Genomic DNA, 26665 nt, shown 5'->3' with positions numbered 1-26665 from the left:
CCAAAATTTATATTTTTTATGTAAAAGAATTGGTCAGTTTTGAGACAAAAATATGATAAAGACACAAGTATACAACAGTTGGTAAATTGTAGCATTGTCTCACTGAGAGCAGCCATATAGAGCCACATTTTGACTAAGTGAGAGGTTTAGCGGAATCACAGAAAACACTTCCAGTAGTTTATAAGAATTTTGTATTGAATACAAACGCCACACGCCAGATTCCAAAAGAGAGAGGAGTGGGGGGGGGGGGGGGGGGGGGCACATGCTTATGTATCTGGAAACCTAAGAACACTGTTAACCATTTCCAATAATGTATCAGATGTTGAACCATCAACACACAAAATTATCCATTTGTTTCTAGCCTCAAGCCTGCCAATAAGTTTTTGTGAGAGATATCAGCAGCAGTGTCTTCATCATCAACAGTCCAGACCACAATATTGTTGAGCATAACATGAAGAAAGTCAATAATAATGCACAGTATTACTGTGCAGTAGTCATAGCCATCTAGGGGCCCCTTCAGACAATTGCACTGGTTTTTCCATTGTCTGCACATCACTATGTGTATGCTACTTAAGTCAGGACCTCGTAGAGCACTCTATCTGTTTATTGCACACTCAACATAGAACAATTCCTCACCAGTAGTGAAAGCTTCCTTCATCACAACCACAGATCTTAAATGAGATGATAATGATGCAGTAGGAGCCACCATGAACACAAATAGTCAAACAGAACTATTTGGCAAACTTTTATTGGTGCACTCTCCCTCTACTTCTGAATCAGCAGAAGTCACTAGTAGTCAGAAACATCAGGCTATAGCCTCATGTTTCTCCTATGCCAATCTCAGCAGCACACAATGCCCTTTACTATTCTTGATAATAACTGCTACACGCTACACAGTGTATTGTTATTGTATCTGCTTTGCTTTTGAAAAATGAAATTCCAAATCTTAGAAAATTGAACATAAGCATGCCCTTCATAATCCAAATCAAAGCGTAGTTAAACATGTTGTATTACACTTGAATGTGGTGTTTCCTGTCTTCAGCTTTTGTGGTAAGTCAGATTCAGTAATTATTGTAATAGAATGTGTGGGCAAATATGAAGAAGGATAAAAAACCATTAACATGTAATTTTATGTATCATAAAGTTGAAATATCTAATTATTGTGAAAAGTTTACAAATATACAGGCCAGACAATAAAATGAAATATATCAATGGTGACAACATAACCCAGAACAATTACTTTTAGAGGGGTGTAGGAACAAAAAAAAGGAAAATTACATAATAAATCCAGGCTCTAATAATGAGGCAAGTGCACAAGGAACTATGAGTTGTATGTCCATTCTGTGATACTGTGTGTGTGTGTGTGTGTGTGTGTGTGTGAGAGAGAGAGAGAGAGAGAGAGAGAGAGAGAGAGAGAGAGAGAGAGAATGGAGAAAGTTGTTTTATCACATTATATTGAAAGTCAATGAAGATACAATGATATTCAGCAATAGCAGGCTTGCTTGTTGGAAAAGATAAGTGCAGCATTGATGTTCAGTGCAATGTTCTTCCATGGTGTACATCATGTAGCCTATGTAAACCATGCCACACTGGCAAGGTATTTTGTAAATTCCAGCCTTCCACAATAACAAATTGTCCTTCACTGACCTCATTTGGTTAGCAATCTTAGATGATGGGTGGGAAACCACTTTTACCCAAAAATTAAGGAGGATTTTTGCTATTTTTAAATGAAATAATGTGAACAAAATGATAAAATTTTGCTGGTGTGCTACCCTTCTTATCCACTTTCTGGTTCTTAGTTTTAACTGATAATGCCCTGTCAATCTTCAGGTAAATTCCCAGTTTCTCTAAACACTGTCTTTAGGTGGGTGAGCTCTTTAGGCAAACTATCTGCATTAGAGATTGGATGAGCTCTGTGTAAAAGTGTTTTAAGGCCACTCATTGTTTTCAGCTGGTGATGACAACCTGATGGTTTGCAAATAGAAGTTGGTATGAATAGACTTCCAATAAACTGAATGCCTCACAAAACAATCATTCTTCTGTCTAACCAAAACATCTAAAAAAACAGACAACTGTCTTTCTCTAGCTCCATAATGAACTGGATGTTATTTTGAATGGATTTTTTAATTTATTTATCCATAAGGCCACACTATGAAGGTATCATCCTCATACCTCCAAAGCACAGTTAGTTTAAGGCACACTTATTTAAGCTCTCTCTCCTCAAAGTCCTCCATATAAAGGTTAGTCACCAATGCAGACAGAGAGGTCAGCATGGTGATGCCATCAATATGATCAAAATATTCATGCTTGAACAAAAACTAGGTGGAAGAAAGAATGCACTGAAATAAAGCAGTGATGTCCACCTGAAAGTTATTACCTGTTAGTGACAAAGAATCTGTGAGAGGGACCTTTGTGAGAAAAAAGATACTACGTCAAAGCTGACTAAACAGACCAGAATGTGTAGATGTAGACACCCCAATCTGTTGATTAAATTGGCCAATATTTGTATATGAGTGAACATTTCCCTACCATTGGCCTCAGTAAGAGAGCAAGATGTTTGGCTAAATAGTATCAGTGGGTCGGGGGCGGGGGGGTGGGGGGTGGGGGGGGGGGGAGGACACCAATTCAACTTACTGCTGGCCATAAAGGTAAACTTTCTTTATGTATTTAAGGAAGGCCGTACAGTTGTACAGTTTTGGCGGTGGTCTTAACCTCTTGATAGCCCTTAAGGTAACAAGGAAGAACTCCAGAGTACACAAGTCTTCTGGCAACCACCTCTAAATCTACACCTATACTCTGCAAACCACTGTGAGGTGCAGGCCAGAAGATACATCCCATTGTTCCAATTATTCGGGTTTCGTGTATGGAGTGTGGGAATAATGATTGCTTGAATTTCTCTGTGTGTGCAGTAATTATTCTAATCTTATCCTCACGATTCCTATGTCAGCATGTATTGAGACACCCTTTTCTAAAATAACCTTTCTTATAGAAGTAGCCGATACCAGGATTAACCCCAAATCTGGTATACATGAACATTCTCGGCTGTTTCACTGAAAGAATTTCATTTGATTTTGTATATGATGTATTATATTTCAGACTAAAATGTATGAAAAGAAATTAGTTACATTCTGTATGTCTTCTTAAAATTATTCTTCTATTGGAAATGTTTGAAGCTGCAAAATGTCTGGCATACTTAAAATTCATAATATTAATTGCCCAGTCTGATGATAATTATTGAATTTATTCCTGAACTCACTTAAAAAATAATGATATAACTTGGTGATCATTCTTCTTTTGTGAAGAAAGTTTGCAAACTCTTTTACTTTGTAAACTCTTTGGAATATTGTGAGTATCACAGAAAGTAAGTAGCAGTGGGTATGTCTCTGATGGAAGTAGACATTTTTCTAAGTTTGTCAACAAAAATGTAATTATTGTTTTTTTTGTTTTTTTTTTTTTTTTTAAAGTGGAAAATGTAAAGATGGTGTGTTATTTAATAATGTCACAAAGAATAAAATTCAAGAAACAGACAGGCAAATCTTCATCAGTTATTTAGTCATCAGGAACTGACAATGTTAAATCGAACTTCAACTTTCAAGCGCAAGAATGTACCCCTAGACACAAAAACTGGAGCCAACAACGCAAAGAGAAAAATGAAGATAAGTAAAATGTTTTTCTTTTGTATGTCTTATGCCTCTCAAAGAGACTAAGAGAATTTTAATACTGATGTCTGGAAGTGTACGATTACAAGTATGGGCGTCAGCATGATCTGTTGACTGATAACGAAGATTTGTCTGTTGCAGAAGAAGAGTGGATTTTGGATTTGTGTACTTCCTTTTTTTATGTAAACAACCTTCAATCACCCAACAAAAGAAGACCTGAGAACTGCCCAACAAAATTGGACCAACAGTGAAGAGATAATATCAACAATGACTGACCGAATGAATTGAAAGAGGACTTGATACCTACAATGAAGGACATCAGAAAAGATAAGTACAAAACATTTGTGAATTTATTTTTTTATTTTTTTTACTCATGTGTTTGCTAGTTAAAAGAATAGGGACTAGGGTAGTAGTGATGTAGATGTCAAAGCTGTAGGATCCAGCCAAGACATGTTTAAACCAAGTGAAAGTGTAGTCAGCAAAGAAACAGTTTTAACTGCTGATTCTGGCAAAATTGGGTGCAGTTACTTGTCAGTTAACGGAAACACAAACTAAGAACAATGATCAAATGGACAGGGTACAATGCCAAATAGACCAACTTCGTAATCAGGTTTCAGAACTGAAAAATGGGTTGTCAGAGGGATTAAAAAATGTGAATAGAAAAGTTGAGGCCTTACAAAATAAATTTATTGTTTTGGAAAATGAGTTAGTTGCACAATCTGCACAACAAGAGAAGAACATCAATGATATCAGAGTTCAACAGCAGGTGGTAGAGGAAAAATGGAACAGAACTTCAGTAGTTTAGATCAAAAAATTTTAAATATTGAAAACAGTATGCTAACTAAAGTAAACGTTTTGGATCCAAAAATTTCAGTAGTTCAGAAGAAGCGCTTTCACAGCAATCCATATTCAACAATGGTTTTGCATGGTCCTACATTCCAATCAAAAGTTTTCCATCAGACAATTTACAGCCAGTGGATTTTCTGCACCATTGTAGAGATAGTTTTGTGTCGGGCATGAGTGATGACCAAAAGATTAAATTTGTTAAAATATATCTTGAAGATGAAGCTCTTTCTTGGTAAATTTAAATTTAAGTCAGTGGGAAACATATCAAAGTTTCCAAAAAAAAGTTTTTTAAATAAATTCGGTTGGAAACTGAACAACGAAGAGTTAAAAGTGAATTTTTGAATGGCCCGAACTATAGGAATAGGGATGGTACATTGAAAGAGTTTTGTAAGAATCAACGTAAGAAATTAGCACACCGTGACAGACCATTTGACAAAATGACATTGATTGATGCACTAAAAAGGAGATTACTAGAGAGGTTGCAGTGGGATTTAGTACACGGATCTGACGACTACCTTGAACAATTTTCACAATATGGTAACTTTTATCAGGGTCAAATGGTAATAAAGACAGAAACACTGAGCATCAGCAGAAAAGGAACAATGGGGGTAACTATGGGCAATTTAATAGGAAAAACAATCATAGAGGTTCCTACTAGGGAAACGGCAGTCTGCCTCTGCAGTTTTGGGAGGATGAAACACAACAAATATAGGACCCCCAATTTACACTTACAATTAGACAATAGTAAAAGTATTAATAATGTGGCACAAGTATCAGAAGTTGCATAAATGGAACATCAGATTTCTCATATATGTTTTGGTCAAAAGTTTTGGAATATTATGTTTAATTATAGTGGTGTATGTACCAATCACAAACCAGAATGTGAGAGTAATGAGAATTCTGATTTAGTATATACTAATGATTTCTTCTTTTGGTCAGAAAACAGTGTTACTGAGGTGTGTAAAACAGGTGATGACTGTATTGGATCTGAATTAGATGGTATATTTGATGTAGATGTGAATAACTGTGAAATGACTGAGGTTGGTATGTCTGAGACTGGCAGCTTATTGCAGATGAATGTAGGTGAGGTAGGTGACTTTAATGGAGATGAGACTTGTGTTGTTAATGACGTTATTGCTGAAGTAATTTTGGAAGAATATGATGGTGATGATGATGATGATGATGATGATGATGATGCTGATGATGACGGGGATTACAGAAGCATCCAATTCCACCCGTCTGCTTTGACCCATAACGTCACCAATATGGCAGAAATGGCCATTCTTGATGTCGCCAATATGGCGCCTATGACATCATTACATAAACAAGACACAAACATGAAAATACATATAAAACCAGCAAACACATCTCCCTCCAAAAATATAATCAAACTAACGGGACCAGCATGGGAAATTGAGTGGAGACAAACTAAATATAAGCTCATATAGACACATACAATGATCCCAAACCACGCAAAACAATGACATAAAAACACCACAAAATTCCCAAATTCTGCTACACTTACAATATAGACAGGAGTCGGTAACTTCCCTCCACCTACATAGCTCAGCCACAATTGTTGATACCACAAAATAAAAACCAACTACTCCAAAAATTATAATCAAACCTAAAACAGCAAAAATTGGAATCAGACACTTCCCTTGATCTACATACGTCAACAGCAGCTCACGATATCAAAACGCACATAGCTACGAAGGCAAATTGGAATCGGTCACTTCCCTTGACCTATATAGGCCAACAGCAGCTCACATTTATTGAAACTGAAGGTGATCTTTTACGTCACATGTCTAATAACAGAGATGATGATTCAGATTTTGGGTGTCCTTACATTAAGATTAAGAGGGATCATTGGGAAGGGAACTGTTTGATTTATACAGTTTGTGGCATATCTGAACAATTTAGAGATGAAATCCAGTATAGCAAGAATTTTGTGGAAATGCCCATTGTAGGTGTAAAGATAAGAGGATCTACTGGTAAGCAAATAAAGTATGTAAAATGTCAAGTACTGTTAACACTTAGTATAGATGGCAAGATCTTTGAACATGGATGTATAATGACACTTTTGTATATGATGTATTATATTTCAGACTAAAATGTATAAAAAGAAATAAATTTGTTGCACTCTATATGTGTGGTTAAAATTCTTCTTCTTTTGGAAATGTTTGAAACTACAAAATGTGTGGCATACTTTAAATTCATATTATTATTTGCACAACCTGATGATAATTATTAAATTTATTTCTGGACTCATTTATAAAATAATGACGTAACTTGGTGATGATTCTTCTTTTGTCAAGAAATTTTGTAAACTCTTTTGCTTTGTAAACTCTTTGGAATACTGTGAGTACCACAGAATGTAAGTAGTAGTGGGTATGCACCTGATGGAAGTAGGTGTTTTCCAAGTTTATCAACAACAATGTAATTATTGGTTTTTTTGAAAGTGGAAAATGTATAGACAGTGTCATATTTAATAACGTAACAGAGAATAAAATTCAAGAAATATACAGGCAAGTCTTCATCAGTTATTTAGTCATCAGGAGCCCACAACAATAAACCAAATTTTTAGCCGCAAGAATGTAATCCTAAACAAAAAAAGTGGAGTCAACAACACAAAGAGAAAATGAAAATAAGTAAAAAGGCATTTTTTTTGGTCATCAGTCTACTGACTGGTTTGATGCGGCCCGCCACGAATTCCTTTCCTGTGCTAACCCCTTCATCTCAGAGTAGCACTTGCAACCTACGTCCTCAATTATTTGCTTGACGTATTCCAATCTCTGTCTTCCTCTACAGTTTTTGCCCTCTGCAGCTCCCTCTAGTACCATGGAAGTCATTCCCTCATGTCTTAGCAGATGTCCTATCATCCTGTCCCTTCTCCTTATCAGTGTTTTCCACATATTCCTTTCCTCTCCAATTCTGCTTAGAACCTCCTCATTCCTTATCTTATCAGTCCACCAAATTTTCAACATTCGTCTAAAGCACCACATCTCAAATGCTTCGATTCTCTTCTGTTCCGGTTTTCCCACAGTCCATGTTTCACTACCAGACATACATCCTCAGAAATTTCTTCCACAAAAAAAAGGCGGTTTTTTGATATTAGTAGACTTCTCTTGGCCAGAAATGCCTTTTTTGCCATAGCGAGTCTGCTTTTGATGTCCTCCTTGCTCCATCCGTGATTGGTTATTTTTCTACCTAGGTAGCAGAATTCCTTAACTTCATTGACTTCGTGACCATCAATCCTGATGTTAAGTTTCTCGCTGTTCTCATTTCTACTGCTTCTCATTACCTTCGTCTTTCTCCAATTTACTCTCAAACCATACTGTGTACTCATTAGACTGTTCATTCCGTTCAGCAGATCATTTAATTCTTCTTCACTTTCACTCAGGATAGCAATGTCATCAGCGAATCGTATCATTGATATCCTTTCACCTTGTATTTTAATTCCACTCCTGAACCTTTCTTTTATTTCCATCACTGCTTCCTCGATGTACAGATTGAAGAGTAGGGGCTAAAGGCTACAGCCTTGTCTTACACCCTTCTTAATATGAGCACTTCGTTCTTGATTGTCCACTCTTATTATTCCCTCTTGGTTGTTGTACATATTGTATATGACCCGTCTCTCCCTATAGCTTACTCCTACTTTTTTCAGAATCTCGAACAGCTTGCACCATTTTATATTGTCGAAAGCTTTTTCCAGGTTGACAAATCCTATGAATGTGTCTTGATTTTTCTTCAGCCTTGCTTCCATTATTAGCCATAACGCCAGAATTGCCTCTCTCGTGCTTTTACTTTTCCTAAAGCCAAACTGATCGTCACCTAGCGCATTCTCAATTTTCTCTTCCATTCTTCTGTATATTATTCTTGTAAGCAGCTTTGATGCATGAGCTATTAAGCTGATTGTGCGATAATTCTCGCACTTGTCAGCTCTTGCCGTCTTCGGGATTGCGTGGATGATGCTTTTCTGAAAGTCACATGGTATGTCGCCAGACGCATATATTCTATACACCAATGTGAATAGTCGTTTTGTTGCCACCTCCCCTAATGATTTTAGAAATTCTGATGGAATGTTATCTATCCCTTCTGCCTTATTTGACCGTAAGTCCTCCAAAGCTCTTTTAAATTCCGATTCTAATACTGAATCCCCTATCTCTTCTAAATCGACTCCTGTTTCTTCTTCTATCACATCAGACAAATCGTCACCCTCATAGAGGCTTTCAATGTATTCTTTCCACCTATCTGCTCTCTCCTCTGCATTTAACAGTGGAATTCCCGTTGCACTCTTAATGTTACCACCATTGCTTTTAATGTCACCAAAGTTTGTTTTGACTTTTCTGTATGCTGAGTCTGTCCTTCCGACAATCATATCTTTTTCAATGTCTTCGCATTTTTCCTGCAGCCATTTCATCTCAGCTTCCCTGCACTTCCTATTTATTTCATTCCTCAGCGACTTGTATTTCTGTATTCCTGATTTTCCCGGAACATGTTTGTACTTCCTCCTTTCATCAATCAACTGAAGTATTTCTTCTGTTACCCATGGTTTCTTCGCAGCTACCTTCTTTGTACCTATGTTTTCCTTCCCAACTTCTGTGATGGCCCTTTTTAGAGATGTCCATTCCTCTTCAACTGTGGTGCCTACTGCGCTATTCCTTATTGCTGTATCTATAGCGTTAGAGCACTTCAAACGAATCTCGTCATTCCTTAGAACTTCCATATCCCACTTCTTAGCGTATTGATTCTTCCTGACTAATGTCTTGAACTTCAGCCTACTCTTCATCACTACTATATTGTGATCTGAGTCTATATCTGCTCCTGGGTACGCCTTACAATCCAGTATCTGATTTCGAAATCTGTCTGACCATGATGTAATCTAATTGAAATCTTCCCGTATCTCCCGGCCTTTTCCAAGTATACCTCCTCCTCTTGTGATTCTTGAACAGGGTATTCGCTATTACTAGCTGAAACTTGTTACAGAACTCAATTAGTCTTTCTCCTCTTTCATTCCTTGTCCCAAGCCCATATTCTCCTGTAACCTTTTCTTCTACTCCTTCCCCTACAACTGCATTCCAGTCGCCCATGACTATTAGATTTTCGTCCCCCTTTACATACTGCATTACCATTTCAATATCCTCATACACTTTCTCTATCTGTTCATCTTCAGCTTGCGATGTCGGCATGTATACCTGAACTATTGTTGTCGGTGTTGGTCTGCTGTCGATTCTGATTAGAACAACCCGGTCACTGAACTGTTCACAGTAACACACCCTCTGCCCTACCTTCCTATTCATAACGAATCCTACACCTGTTATACCATTGTATATCTTATGCCTCTCAGAAATAATGAAGAGACTAAGAGAATTTTAATAGTGATGTGTGGGAGGGTAAGCTTACAAGCAGTACGTAGAGGATTTTATTATACTCCTACAGTCATCATTTAAAAGTTGTTCTTGAAAGTTTGTTAATAGACTTCTTGGGACAGTTTACATCTATCTTCAAGAATCTTCCAGTTTAGTTCCTTCAGTATCTCTGTAACTCTCCCACACATCAAACAAACCTGCCATCATTCATGCTATCCTTCTCTGTATACATTGAATATTCCCTGTTATTTCTGTTTGGAACGGGTCCCACACACTTGAGCAATGGTCTAGAACTGGTCACGAAGTGATTTGTAAGCAGCCTCCTTTGTAGACTGATTGCACTTCTCTAGTATTCTACCAATAAACCAAAGTCTATCACCTGCTTTACCCATGACTGAGCCTATATGATAATTCCATTTCATATCCCTTCAAAGAGTTACCCCCTGGTATTTGTATGACTTGGCTGACTGCAATGATAATATCGTAGGATACTATGCCTTTTTTTCATTTTGTGAAGTGTGTAATTTTACATTTCTGAACATTTAAAGCAAGCTGCCAATCTTTGCACCACTTTGAAATCTTATCAAGATATGACTGAATATTCCTACAGCTTCTTTCAGATATTACTTCGTTGTAAATAAATGCATCATCTACTAAAAGTCTGAGGTCTAATATACAACATGAACATGATCCTCTAGGATCATAATCAATTTTCCTATACATGGAATCACTAACGTATCTTATCAACAAATACTCTATGAGGTAATAATACTGCTGTACCATTATGTCAGGATCCTCTCACAGATTTTATAGTGCAACAGTTTTTGTGGATTTAAGTTATTGCTTTGAAGAGCAGCTTTCAAAAGAGCACAGCAAGTTTTTCTTCTTGTTTCTTCTGCAGCATCCATAGGGAAGGTGTCGTATGGCTTCTTCAACACCACTCACAAAACTTATTGAAGTTGGTGCTCCAGATGTAGGTGAAAAATTGTTCTTTTCCTACCACAGACAGCATCACATTGATCAAATTCTTCTTTGTGAAGTTGACAATGGAGTGTTGTGCAGGTACCCTCTGTGGCACTGACTGCTCAAGTGATCAGACAATCAAATTTTGATGTCTGTCAAGAATTGCATCCTTAAGAAGCCCATAAAACTTGGACAAAGTCACTCTTTCCACCCGTTTCCCATCATAAAGGTGAGAGATGTACTGCAACCTTCAGATGTAGGTGGACCAATGTAATGCCATAGACCTTTGTCTCATACAGTAAATCCTCTATTTGACTCTAGCACAACTAGCCTTCTCCATAATCGTTCATGTAGCAGTAATCTTAATAAAATGCATCAATATAGCCATGGTTGCAACATCTCAAAATATGTTGAAGAACCTCAAAAGTTTTGCTCTCATATTACAGAAGGCTGCAATTATATATAAACCTTGCCAGTGTGGTATGACTTATAAAAGCCGTAATAACATGCACACCAAACATTATCTCTGCACTTGCCCTTTGCAACCAAGCAAACCCACACGTTATGTTCAATGGAGAATGATAAGACAATAATTTTGATCACAGCAACATCACTATTAGACCCCATTATTAAAGAGTTTGTGGAAATGCACAACACAAAAATCTGGTGAACCATGACAGTGACTACCAGATGGATAATGTTTGGAATCCTATCATCTCCATGATATGCTTTAATTGAAGATGACACAGCATGCCGATGGCCACAGTGAGTGGCAATACAAGACAAATGAGTTCTACAGTTCCACTAGAGAGGGTGCTGCTACCGAGTAGTGTGGTCCATCTCTCAAAATGATTTTGGCACATGTGCATTATACTCACAGCATGGTGCATATTGCAGAATGGAGGACACCTTAATCAGTTCTTGATCACTCACCTGAAGACAAATGGCATGTGTCCAGTCAAAATATTGTGGTGTGTAGTTGACAAAGATTGGCAAGGCTGATATTTCTTTCAACACTCAAACCACCAGAAAATTTTTAAAATTTGCATCAGATGCCTTACAGGTAGGATGGTCTCACATGTCTGGAGTTTTGAGAAGATATGTGGTAAGAGAGCAAAATTCATGAGTGCTTTAAACTTTACATTGGGATTTCAGGACAATGACATAATGCCAACACTTGCCAGAGTGATACATTTTAGTAAGACTGCCATTGCATCGAAAATTACAGAGGAGGATAGTCATGTTATGGTCAAACGTTGGATACCATGTCAGAAGAACTGTTGCATTTAAAAGGAAGGTTGCAGCATATCTCTTGCTTGAATCATAGGATTGAGCTGATAGAGTGACTTCAGAAAAGTTTTATTGAATGCATTAGGAAGTAAGTTCTTGGCAGGTGTTAAAATTTGACTCTCTGGCACCAGAGCACTTGTCCCACAGCAGATAACATGCCATGCCCTTTTGAAATCTCATTATCAACACACTAGCTAAACCTCTGAGGAGGGCTGCACTATGAATTCTCCAAAAGGATGCTGACATAGTGGTGCTGAAGGCTGATAAAGATAATTCAGTGATTTTGTTACCTCTTAGCATGTATGTTGACAAGACATATAATCTGCTAAGGGATTCAATCTTTAGGAAGACTGATTACAGTTCTAACAGCACAAGTACAATGGAAGACTTCTGCATGCCTGAATTCTACCTCATTATATTTTAAAAGAGACAGTCAAGAGGTTGCTTACTGCCAAGACTTTCTAAAGTTCATAAAGAAGGTTCACATTTATGACCAATAGTGTGCCATATTGGTTCTTCCCACATATAGTTTAGCCAATGTCTTGTTTCCTTGCTGAGATCATTGATGGGCAAATGCTCACATCATTTCCGAAACTCAGCTGATTTTATCAACAGACTGAGGTGTCTGCATCTAAGTAGTTTGGTCTGTTTAGTCAGCTGTTATGTAGTATTTCTTCTTACAAAGGTTCCTCTCTCAGATTCTTTGGCACTAATTGGTAAAAAGTTTCAGGTAGACATCACTGCTTTATTTTGGCATGCTGTTTCCTCAACCCACTCTCTGTTTAACCATGAATATTTTGAGCAGAAAACACTGTTTCCATGCTGGCCTCTCTTTCTACCCAGGTGGCCAACTTTTAAGTGGAGGGCTTTCAGGAGATAAAACTTGAATCAGTGACCCTTAAACCAACTGCCTTTTGGAGGTATGTGGATGATACTTTCAGAGTGTAGCCTTATGGAGAAAATAAATTAATGAAGTTCTTACATCACCTTAACTGCATTCAAAAGAAATCCAGTCCACTATGAAATCAGAGAAAGAAAGTTTTATATCTTTCTTGGATGTTTTGGTTAAATGGACGAATGGAGACCCTCTGGGCCATTCATATTAACCTAACTGATACCAACTTGTATTTACAATCACTGGGTTGTCATCATGTGTAGTAAACTATGAGTGTGCTTAACGTACTTGTACACAGAGCTTACAGTCTCAAATGCAGATAGTTTACCTAAAGAGCTTGCTCATCTATAGATGGAGTTCAGGGAATATGGGTATTCTTCCTGGGCACAAGCAATTAAAACCAAGAATGCGTCCTTGGATAAAGAAAAGAGTACACTGGGGAAATCTCTAGCCTTTCTTCCCTTTGTTGCAATGTTTTATAATTTTCAGGTGAAAGCAGTTTTCTGCCCATCGTCTAAGATTGCTGAACTGCTAGGATCAGTAAAGGACAATTTGTTATTGTGAAAGGCTGGAATTTACAAAATACCAAGCCAGTGTGATATGGCTTATATGGGCTAGAGACCATGCACTGTGGAAGAACGCTGCACCGAAAACCAATATTGCACCGAACATCGAAGCTGCACAGAACATAAATGCTGCATTCACCTTTCAAACCCAGGCAAGTCTGTTATTGCCAAACATAATATACATCCACTGGACATTCAATGGAGTATGATAAAACAATAATTTTGGTCACAGAAACGTCTTCCTGGGATTCCATTATTTAAGAATTGATGGAAATAAGAAAGTTGGAAAATCTGATGAACTGTGATGGTAGTTACCAATTCAATGATACATGACTATCATCTCCATGATTTGCTCAAATTGAAGAACCACGGACCTTGCCACTGGTGGGGAGGCGATACAGATAGTCATACCGCAGGTGCAACCACAATGGAGGGGTATCTGTTGAGAGGCCAGACTAACATGTGGTTCCTGTAGAGGGGCAGCAGCCTTATCAGTAGTTGCAGGGGCTACAGTCTGGATGATTGACTGACCTGGCCTTGTAACACTAACCAAAACGGCCTTGCTGTACTGGTACTGCGAACGGCTGAAAGCAAGGGGGATACTATAGCTCTAATATTTCCCAAGGGCATGCAGCTTTACTGTATGTTTAAATGATGATGTTGTCCTCTTGGGTAAAATATTACGGAGGTAAAATAGTCCCCCCATTCCGATCTCTGGGCGGGGACTACTCAGAAGGGCGTTGTTATCAGGAGAAAGAAAACTGGCGTTCTACGGATCAGAGCATGGAATGTTAGATCCCTTAATCGGGCAGGTATGTTAGAAAATTTAAAAAGGGAAAGGGATAGGTTAAATTTAGATATCATGGGAATTAGTGAAGTACAGTTAGTGAGGCACAAGACTTCTGGTCAGGTCAATACAGGGCTATAAATACAATATCAAATAGGGGTAATGCAGGAGCAGGTTTAATAATGAACAGGAAAACAGTAATGCGGGTAAGCTACTACAAACAGCATAGCGAACACATTAGTGTGGCCAAGACACACAAGAAGCCCACACTACCACAATAGTACAAGTTTATATGACAACTAGCTCCGCAGATAACAAAGAGATTGATGAAATGTATGATGAGGTAAAAGAAATTATTCAGATAGTGAAGGGAGACAAAAATTAATAGTCAAGGGGGCCTGGAATGCGACATTAGGAAAAGGAAGAAAAGGAAACGTACGAGGTGAATATGGAGTGGTAGTAAGGAATGGAATAGGAAGCCACCTGGTAGAGGATAATGGAATGTATTCGAATTAAGTCGGGTGATGCTGAGGGAATTAGATTAGAAAATGAGACGCTTAAAGTAGTAAATGAGTTTTGATATTTGGGGAGCAAAATAACTGATAATAGTCAAAGTAGAGAGGATATAAAATGTAGATTGGCAATGGCAAGGACAGCATTTCTCAAGAAGAGAAATTTGTTAACATCAAGTATAGATTTAAGTGTCAGGAAGTCATTCCTGAAAGTATTTGTATGGAGTGAAGCCATGTATTGCAGTGAAAAGTGGACGATAAATAGTTTGGACAAGAAGCGAACAGAAGCTTTCAAAATGTGGTGCTACAGAAGAATCAAAATGATTTTGATGCAAGCACGGAGTACTCCCAGCATGCTATATATATCACAAAATAAAGGCTGTCTACAACAGTCTTCGATGGCTTGACTGAAGATGACTGGCAGGTGTCCAATCAAAATATCACGGCATGTAGTTGACAATGACTGGCTGCAAGGCCACACAGAACAATTTAGTTTACAAGTTGAACATGTACGAGACATTAATGACCATGCATTTATTAAGATTCATTTAATTTTTTACATCAGTCAATGAATGGAAATAAGCTGGAATGGCATCTACAAGCACAAGATTCCAAGCTAACGTATATGAACAGCTTACAGTAGGAACAAAAGCATGAGGCTTTTACTTTCTACAATAATCAAGACAAGAAACAACCAGGCAGTTTCTTTGACATAATGTGAGGTACGACAATGACAAATAATTTATATGGAAATTGGTTTAATAGTGAAACTGAACAAATAACTGTCAACATAGTTGGCTAATAATAATCATTATGAAATTGTTCGTATACCTTGTAGTTTTCAGGAAGCCATTAATGCAATACAAGTCTCCCATGCCTTCTTTTTCCAGTTTCCCACCACCTCACAAAGTCTCACCCTCTGTCCACGGAGAAGCATTCCCCTCGGGACTGGAGCAACTGAATTATATTCACCACCTGCATTTCGACTACCTCTTTTCATACCCTGAAGTGAGCAACGTCCTGCTCACTATCCTTCACACCCCTCCCAAAGTTGTATTCCACTGTCCACCAAACCTACACAATATATTCATTCATCCCTACACGACACCTGCTCCCAATCCCTTACCCCATGGCTCATACCCCTGTAATAGACCTAGAGGCAAGACCTGTGCAATACATCCTCCCACCACCATCTACTCCAGTCCAGCCACAAACATCACCTATCCCATCAATGGCAGGGCTACCTGTGGAACCAGTCATGCGACCTACAAGCTAAGCTGCAACCACTATGCTGCTTTCTATGTGGGCATGACAACCAACAAGCTGTCTGTCCACATGAACAGCCACCAACAAACTGTGGCCAAGAAACAAGTGGACCACCCTACTGCTTAGCACGCAGCCAAACTTTCCAGGCATACCCATAACTCTCCTGGACTCAACCTTTGTTAGTCATTGTCCTCTCCCATCCAGCCCCTTCTCTATTCACATTCCAGCATTACACAGCTCTCGTTTCTCCATCAAACCCAGTCTTTTTACTTCTCTCCTTTTCTGCTGTCCCCACCCCCTCCCCACCTTTCTGCTTCCTCTGTCTAACCTCCCGACTGCACATAGCTGCCCTACCCTCTTTCCACCATGTCCCTCAGTGCTCCCCAACAGCATATCACTGTCCGCCACACCTGCTCTACTATCCATCCCCCCCCCCCCCCCAGCCTCCTCTTCACCCCCACCCAGTCACCACTCCCATCATGCACTAGTGCTGCTGCTCGCATGATCTAGCAGCTTACTGGCAATTGCAAGTCCCAGCCTGGACATGTGTATTCCATTTTAAAAGTGCCTAAAGTGTATTCCTCCAAGTGCAATGCTTGTTATGAGAGCCTTGGACATTATTGGCAGCACGGCCCACACATTAAGACACTGCTTTTACTTGTCAGTTGTTTTCTGTTGCTCACTTTACCGTAGACTTCTGTGTAATAATGAAGATCTAAGGCTCTACTGTTCTTGGCTACCTGGCCACCTTTCTCTGCTTGTGCATACATCACCCACAACAGGATACTTTAGGTGTGGTAGCTATCACTCTGTATATGGTAAACATCACCAACAAATATTACCAAACACAGATGACCGCAAGGTTGAGCAGCCGGAGAATGGATAGCGGTACAATATAAGGAGCTTTCATTGTCTTGTTGGAACTCAAACACTAGTTTGGATCCATGGACCAACAACATTATTATTTTTTTCTGTGATCTGTAAGTGATCAGTCAGTGAAAACACAGATATTTTTTTTTTTTACCACAAAAGAATTATCATAGATAGAGACAAGGGAAGAAGCATACTTACATTAGTATTTACTTCAAAGAGTACCAGATAGAAACAAAGGAACTATCCTAGCATTCTCAAAACTTTAATGATCTGCAAGTTTTACACGTTTCATCAAAGTTCTATAATAATAATATTTCATAACTATGTGATATCGTTCTTGTAAACAATTTTTTTCTCTTCTCATGTTCCTCTATCAGGTACAATGCCAAATGCAAAGGAGAGTCTTATAGCTACATTTTCCTTGTTGACAACGTTTTTATCCATCTTTAGTACATTGACTCATAACTATATTCTTCATTTACAATGTTTTTTTCCTTTTACGTATTAGTTCATAGGCAGATTCTATTTTTTAAGTATTTGTGTCTGCTCTGACCAACCCCTACAGGTCTACCATGTGTTTAATGCAAGAGAAAGTAAGTATGGTGCCCATAACAGGCTAAGACTTTAAGGGTTGGCAGCAGTGAGTGGTAGATGGACATCCGCTGACCAGAGCAAGCATCACAGGAACAGAGTAGTATGTAAACAACTGTTGTAGAGCTTTGTTGCACAAAATATGTCAGTAAGAAATCTCACCAAGCACAAGCCATGTGCTGTGATCTGCATCCTATTTGCAAAAGAAATAACACCTACCAAAATTTTTTCGCAACTCAATACAGCCACAGCAAAGCTATTGTGAACAGAATGAATGTGCTGAAGTTGTGCAGGCAGACCAAATGTTTATGATGAACAGAGGAGTGCAAGACCTTACATATTGACCGAGGAGTTTGGTGCAGACAATCAAGGAAACTGTTCATGAATACCACCAACACACAGTGGATGAAATTTCTGTGATGTTTCCACAACTCTTATGTGAGACATTCACAGAAATGCTGAGATACTGCAAACTGTGTGCAAGATGGGTCGCGAAACAGCTTACAGAGCAGCACAAGAAAAACCATGTCAATAGCACCCATGAGTTTCTTGGGTGAATTAAATTAGGTGAGGATTTTATGAGCCCTATTGTGACTGGAGATGAAATGTGGGTGGCTCATTATATGTCCAGGACAAAAGACAGTTTTCACAGTGGCGTTTCCCCTATTCCCCATCAGCTGAAAACTTCAAAAATCACAATTTTGGACAAAAAGGCATCAGTCTGGTCAAATTTCTGCCTCAGGGGGAGACTACCACTACACAATGATAGTGTGAGACCATAATCATACTCAAAAGAATAATTCAAAGCCAAAGTAGGAGAATGCTGATGAGAGGAATGTGCTTGTTGCAAAACACCCATCCTCCCATTGCTTTAGCCACGTGCTCTTACTTTGTTAGAATGTTTTGCACCCCCCCCCCCCACTTCATATTCCCCTTATTTGACATCTTCAGATTACCATCTTTTCGCCTCCCTGAAGGCACACGAGTCAAATCAAATTTTCAACTGACAAGCAGGTGAAGGAAGAGGTTCTGAAGTGGGGGGCAAGAAGCTAGCAGAATAGTTCTTTGAGGAGGACAAAGAAGCTTGTGACATATTTTACACTTATTTCCTGAACCTGCCTTGTAGAGTAACACTATTTAGAGATCAAGGAGGGAGGGAGAGGGTTGGGGAATTGGGGGGGGGGGGGGGGGGGGGGGCACCGGATGTTTTACACTTTATTTCTAGATATAAATAATTTTTCTAGCATGTTATATCTCATTCTAACAACCACACGCCCTCATGTTTATTGTAATAATTTTTCCATTTTTAGTTATTTGATTCACTTTTCAGAGTCTTCAGTGATAATTTTTTGTAGTTAGATTTAGTAATGCCTTTTAAAATTTTTATAGACCATTGGGCTTCCAGATGACAACCCCACAGCAACATTTACAAAATTTTATAAAACTGAGAAAAATGCTTTTGCTCCAGATTGCAGTCATACTATCATTCCACCTTACACAATGTTTTAAAACTTAAGTAGCTTATCAACACTTATAATTTAAGGCATTGTCACTGGAGCTGATCATTGTTGGAAGCACAGATACGAGGCTGCCTTCACGTGTCAGGACTGGCATGAGCAGCTAGACAGTGCCATGTCGTAATGTAAATTGCCTTATGTGGGAACTGGTGGTGTTTCTATCCAATATTTATTGCAATGTGGTTTGAATATTGTGAAGAACTGGACTGCATCATTGTGTAACATTACTAAATAATGAGTTTTTAAGTAAACATGTTTACTGACAGAACAACAACAGTACTAATAAACTTTACAGTACTTGGTTGCAGAATGTATTCTGAACTTACTCATTCAATAATGAACAATCACAAATTAGTTCTGCCCACACACTTTGATTAGCTGTTATCAAATGTAAAGTGCAATTGGTTATTTAATTAAAGACTTTTCAGAATATACAGAAGTGTATTTTCATATTTATGGTATATTATTTGGAATGTGCTTTGTTACCCATTTAGTTAACACTTTCCACATACGATCTGCTACAATGTGGGCAGTGTGCGGCTGCAGCCTGTGTACCGTCACAAGGTGACAGTGATATAACCCACAACAAATTTTATTTCGTAATGCACACTGTATAGATATATTACAACACTAGACCTGTAAGGCCTTCCAGTTGAAACTGCCGACTCCTGCATGCAGAAAAAAGAAGACATACGGTGCATAATAACTGACACCTGTCACAGAATTTGCAGAAGAATCTGTAATCCAAACTGATGTCTCATCAGACACTATACAAGTTGAACATGTTCAGAGTTGCCCGAAAATTCATTTTTCTAGGTAACATTTCCGAGGAACTCCTTGATCGAATTGTTTATAAAACACTAATTTCACTTAGTATCACAGGAGAAAAGTGTTGTGTTTGTATTAACACAGCAAGAGGAAAGTGTTGTCTTCACAATGGAGTTCAAAACAGTGGTCAAGATAATGGCAAGTGATGTGCTCACAATTCTTCCCCCTCCCCCTAGTGGGATTGTGCATTTTGGAAAGGTTGGACTTCTCAGCAGAGCAAACACATAACTACAGCAGGAAGTACTATGGGGAATATGTGAGTAAAACTTTTTTAAGTTGATTAAAATAACATTTTTTTTCAATACAGGCACCATAAATATAGCTACTCTTTTTACATTTTCGACCTTTTACTTACAACAAGCCTTCTGGTCAGGTGAATACAGGGTTATAAATACAAAATCAAATATGGGTAATGCAGGAGTAGGTTTAATAATGAATAAAAAAAATAGGAGTACAGGTAAGCTACTACAAACAGCATAGTGAACACAGTGTGGCCAAGACACACAAGAAGCCCACACTACCACAGCAGTATAAGTTTATATGCCAACTAGCTCCGCAGATGAAGAGATTAATGAAATGTGTGAGGAGATACAAGAAATTATTCATATAGTGAAGGAAGATGAAATTTAATGGTCATGGGTGGCTGGAATTCGGTAGTGGGAAAACGAAGAGAAGGAAACGTAAATGTAGCAGGTGAATATGAAATGGGGGTAAGAAATGAAAAGAGGAAGCCGCCTGGTAGAATTTTGCACAGAGCATAACTTAATCACAGCTAAAACTTCGTTGAAGAATGACAAAAGAAGGTTGTATACATAGAAGAGGCCTGGAGATACTGGAAGGTTTCAGATAAGATTATATAATGATAAGAAAGAGATTTAGGAATCGGGTTTTAAATTGTAAGACATTTCCAGGGGCAGATGTGGACTCTGACCACAATCTATTGGTTATGAACTGTATATTAAAACTGAAGAAACTGCAAAAAGGTGGGAATTTGAGGAAATGGGACCTGGATAAACTAAAAGAACCAGAGGTTGTAGAAAGTTTCAGGGAGAGCATTAGGGAACGACTGACAAGAATGGGGGAAAGAAATACAGTAGAAGAAGAATGGGTAGCTTTCAGAGACGAAATAGTGAAGGCAGCAGAGGATCAACTAGGTAAAAAGATGAGGGCTAATAGAAATCTTTGGGTAACAGAAGAGATATTGAAATTATTTGATGAAAGGAGAAAATACAAAAAATGCAGTAAATGAAGCAGGCAAAAAGGAATACAAACATCTCAAAAATGAGGAAGTTTAATAAAATGGCTAAGCAGGGATGGCTAGAGGACAAAAGTAAGGATGTAGAGGCGCATATCACTAGGGCTAAGATAGATACGGCCGACAGGAAAATTAAAAACACCTAAGAGAGCCAATTGTATGAATGTCAAAAATTCAAATGGAAACCCAGTTCTAAGCAATGGGAAAGCAGAAAGGTTGAAGGAGTATATAGAGGGCCTATACAAGGGCATTGTACTTGGGGACATTATGGAAATGGAAGAGAATGTAGATGAAATGGGAGATATGATACTGCGTGAAGAGTTTGACAGGGCACTGAAAGACCTAAGTGGAAACAAGGCTCGGGGAGTAGACAACATTCCATTAGAACTACTGACAGCCTTGTCCACCCCTGGTAGCTGAATGGTCAGTGCGACGGAATGTCACCTAATGGCCCGGGTTCGATTCCCGACTGGGTCGGAGATTTTCTCTGCTCAGCGACTGGGTGTTGTGTTGTCCTTACCATCATCCTTTCATCCCCATCGACACGCAAGTCACCGAAGTGGCGCCAACTCGAAAGACTGGCACCAGGCAAACGGTCTACCCAATGGGAGGCCCTAGCCACACATTACCATTACTGACAGACTTGGGAGAGCCAGCCCTGACAAAAACTCTACCATCTGGTGAACAAGATGTATGAGACAGGTGAAATTCAAGAAGAATATAATTCCAATCCCAAAAAAAGCAGGTGTTGACAGTTGTGAAAATTACCAAACTATCAGTTTAATAAGTCACAGCTGCAAAATACGAACGCGAATTCTTTACAGCCTAATAGAAAAACTGGTACAAGCCGACATTGGGGAAAATCAGTTTGGATTCCGTAGAGACATTGGAACATGTGAGGCATTACTGACCCTATGACTCATCTTAAAAGATAGATTAAGGAAAGGCAAACCTATGTTTCATGCATTTGTAGACAATGCCGACTAGAATACTATATCAAATTCTGGAGGTGGTGGGGGTAATATTCAGGGAGCAAAAGGCTATTTACAATTTGTACAGAAACCAGATGGCAGTTATAATAATCAAGGAGCATGAAAGGGAAGCAGTGGTTGGGAAGGGAGAGAGACAGGGTTGTAGCCTATCCCCAACTTTTTTTTCTGAGCTATATCAAGGACAGAGTCGTCTTCACACAGTTGCTAATATCAACAAACTGAAGGCTAGGATACAAGCTGCTCTGGGTACCATGACAGAACACATGTAAACACCTGGCTGGAAATGGAATACCACCTCTACATTCTCCAAACTACCAAGGGAGCACACATTGAGTTTTACTAACGCTAGTGGTCTTAAAAAAACTAGTAACACTAACCTCTGCAATGGCATCAAATGTAACTTATTATGTCGAACAGTTATTCTGTTATAAATTTTTATAATCAGGGCAAGACTTTGTACTCACCCTGCAGTTTAGACAAGAGAAGATTTCATAATGTGGTGCTACAGAAGAAAGCTGAAGATTAGATGGGTAGATTACACAACTAATGAGGTGGTTCTGAATAGAATTGGGGAGAAGTGAAATTTGTGGCACAACTTGACTAGAAGAAGGGCCTGGTTGGTAGGACACGTTCTGAGGCATCAAGGGATCACCAATTTAGTATCGGAGGGCAGCGTAGAGGATAAAAATTGTAGAGAGAGACCAAGAGATGAGTACTCTAAGCAGATTCAAAAGGATGTAGGTTGCAGTAGGTACTGGGAGGTAAGCTTGCTATGGATAGAGTAGCATGGAGAAATGCATCAAACCAGTCTCTGGACTATAGACCACAACAACAACTTATGATAAATATATACCACCAGTTTCTAACATGTACTGTCTAATAATTTGATTTTACTTATTAATGTAACAATATGTGTGCACACACACACACACACACACACACCCACACACACACCCACACACACCCACACACAACCACACACACACAACCACACACACACAAACACACACACACAAACACACACACACACACACACACACACACACACACACACACACACACACACACACACACACACAACCCCCCCTCATCAACCATGGACTTGCCATTGGTGGGTAGGCTGGCATGCCTCAGCAATACAGATAGCCATACTGTACATGCAAGCACAATGAAGAGGTACCTGCGAGGCCAAACAAGGGAGTGGTTCCTGAAGAGGGGCAGCAGCCTTTTCAGTAGTTGTCGGGTCAAAAGTCTGGAAGATTGACTGATCTGGCCTTATAACATCAAACAGAACAGCCTTGCTGTGCTGGTACTGAGAACAGCTTAAAGCAAGGGGGAACTACAGCCGTAACTTTTCCCAAGGGCATGCAGCTCTCCTGTATGGTTTGACAATAACGGCATCCTCTTGGATAAAATAGCCCCCATTCAGATCTGCAAGCGGGACTGCTCAGGACGACGTCATTATTAGGAGAAACAAAACTGGTGTTCTACGGATCAGAGTGTAGAATGTCATATCCCCTAATCGGGTAGCTATGTTACAAAATTTTTAAAAGGAAATGAATAGGTTAAAGTTACATATAGCGGGAATTCGTGAAGTTCAGTGGTGCGAGGAACAAGATTCTGGTCAGGTGAATAAAGCGTTATAAATACAAAATCAAATTGGGAGGGGGGTTGGGGGTGGAATGAGGATAACCTATGAACAGCATAGTGAACACATTACTGTAGCCAAGATAGACACGTAGCCCACATTCAAAACAGTAGTACAAGTTTATATGTCAACTAGTTTCACAATTGAGGAGGAGATTGGAGAAATGTATGACGAGATAAAAGAAATTATACAGATAATTAAGGGAGCCAAAAATTAATATAGTCATGGGGGACGAATACAACAGGAAAAGGGAGTAGGGAATATGGAGTAGGGGAAAAAGAATGAAAGATAAAGCCAACTGGTAGAATTTTGCACAGAGCATAACTTAATCGTGAAGTTAATGTCTTAAATTTTAAAATAGTTCCAGGACAGATGTGGACTCTGACCACAATGTAATGGTTATGAATTGTAGATTGAAACTGAAGAAACTGCAAAAAGGCATGAATTTAAGGAGTTGGGACCCAGATAAATTGGAAGAACCAAAGGGTGTAGAGGATTTCAGAGTGGGCATTAGGGAATGATTGACAACAGTGAAAGGAATACAGTACAAGAAAAATGGGTAGCTTTCAGAGATGGAATAGTGATACCAGCAGAGGATCAAGTAGGTAAGAAGATGAGGTCTAGCACTGAAAGACCTAAGTTGAAACAAGGCTCTGGCAGTAGACATCATTCCATTAGAGCTACAGATAACTTTGGGAGAGCCAGCCATGACAAAACTCTTCCACCTGATGAACAAGATGTCTTGGACAGATAAAATACCATCTGATTTCAAGAAGACTATAATAATCCCAATTCCAAAGAAAGCAGGTGCTGATAGTTGTGAAAATTACCGAACTATCAGTTTAATAAGTCATGGCTGCAGAATACTAACATGGATCTTTTACATAAGACAGGAAAAACTGGTAGAAGCCGACTTTGGGGAAGATCAGTTTGAATTCCAGAGAAATGTAGGAACACATGGGGCATTAATGACCCTACAACTTCTCATAGGAGATAGGTTAAGGCAAGACAAACCTACAATTAGAGAAATCTTTTAACAATGTTGACTGGAATACTCTCTTTTAAATTCTAAAGGTGGTAGGGATAAAATACAGGGGGCAAAAGACTATTTACAATTTGTAGAGAAACCAAATGGCAGTTATAAAATTTGAGCGACACGAATGAGAAGCAGTGTTGTGAAGGGAGTGAGACAGGGTTGGAGCCTATGCTCGATGTTATTCAATCTGTATATAGAGCAAGCAGTAAAGGAAACAAATGAAAAATTTGGAGTAAGAAACGTAGTCCAGGGAAGAGAAATAAAATCTCTGAGGTTTGCCAATGAGATTGTAATTCTATCAGAGACAGCAAAGGACTTGCAAGAACAGTTGAACGGAATGGACAGTTTCTTGAAAGGATGATAGAAGTTGAACATCAACAAAAGCAAAACGAAGATAGTGGAATGTAGTCAAATTAAATCAGGTGATGCTGAGGCAATTGTATAAGAAATGGGCAAATGAGTTTTTTTATTTGGGAAGCAAAATAACTGACATTGGTCGAAGTAGGGAGGATAAAAAATGTAGACGTAATGGCAAGAAAATCATTTTTGAAGAAGAGAAATTTGTTAACATCAAGTCTAGATCTAAGTGTCAGGAAACCTTATCTGAAAGTTTTTGTAGTGAGTTCAGCCGTGTATGCGAATGAAACATGGACAATAAAACAGTTTTGACAACAAGAAGAGGCTTTTAAAGTATGGTGCTACAGATGAATGCTGAAGATTAGATGAGTAGATCAAGTAACTAATGAGGAGGTACTGAACGTGATTGGAGAGAAGAGAAATTTGTGGTACAACCTGACTAAAATAAAGGATCGTTTGGTAAGACACATTCTGAGGCACAAAGGGCTCACCAATTTAGTACTGGACATAAGCATGTGAGGAAGAGGGGGGGGGGGGGGGGTGGTAAAAATCTTAAGAGAGACCAAGACATGAGTACAGAAGCAAAATCAAGAGGGATGTACATTGCAATAGTTACTCAGAAATGATGAGGTTTGTACAGGGTAGAGTAGCATGGAGAGCTGTCTTTGGACTGAAGACATCATCATCATCACCATCACCATGTCTATTTGTATAGAACAATATTAAGGAAAGGATAATTATATAAAAATAATTCAGAATGGCTCAAAAAGTTGTTTTATCTCAGTAGTTTTAAAAGTTAATCTGAACCTTCTTTTTGCTTTTGAAAGCTGCAAAAACAGTTTTGACTTACTTGCACATCAAGATGGAATGCTACACTCTTCTTGTTTAGTTAGGTTTTAAGCAACACAAGGAATATTTCCATTTATGTTGCACATTTTTCATCCACCCAATTTAACTTAATCCAATCACCTACAAATTACTAATTCTTAATTAGGTTCCTATCTTTCAATAGCACTGTTGCAAGCTTTCAATGTCCTTTCCATTCCACTTCAAGAAATATTTAACTTATATGCCATTCTCTCCAACCCTTACATTCTCCTTCCTTTATACAATTTTGTGATCAATGACTATCTCATAATTCAACAAAAAATGCAGCAAATTAAAAAGGAAATCTGCATTTATAGCTCCCAGGAGTAAATACCCACTCTCTTCTAAATCTAGTATAGTAGAAGACCTTTTCATTATCTTACTGTAAATAAGACTGACTTCTAATTGTGTTGATATATTTTATTTTTCCAACAGCATACACAATTTATTTGCTTGATAAAAGTATGCATGGTGTAACAGAACTGACTCTCATATTTGTCCCACAACAAATTTTCAAGGCTGTTTATTTAGTATATGCAAAAATT

This window comes from Schistocerca gregaria, chromosome 1, assembly GCF_023897955.1.
Source record: "Schistocerca gregaria isolate iqSchGreg1 chromosome 1, iqSchGreg1.2, whole genome shotgun sequence".
NCBI lineage: Eukaryota > Metazoa > Arthropoda > Insecta > Orthoptera > Acrididae > Schistocerca > Schistocerca gregaria.
Note: the sequence above shows the minus strand (reverse complement) of the source record.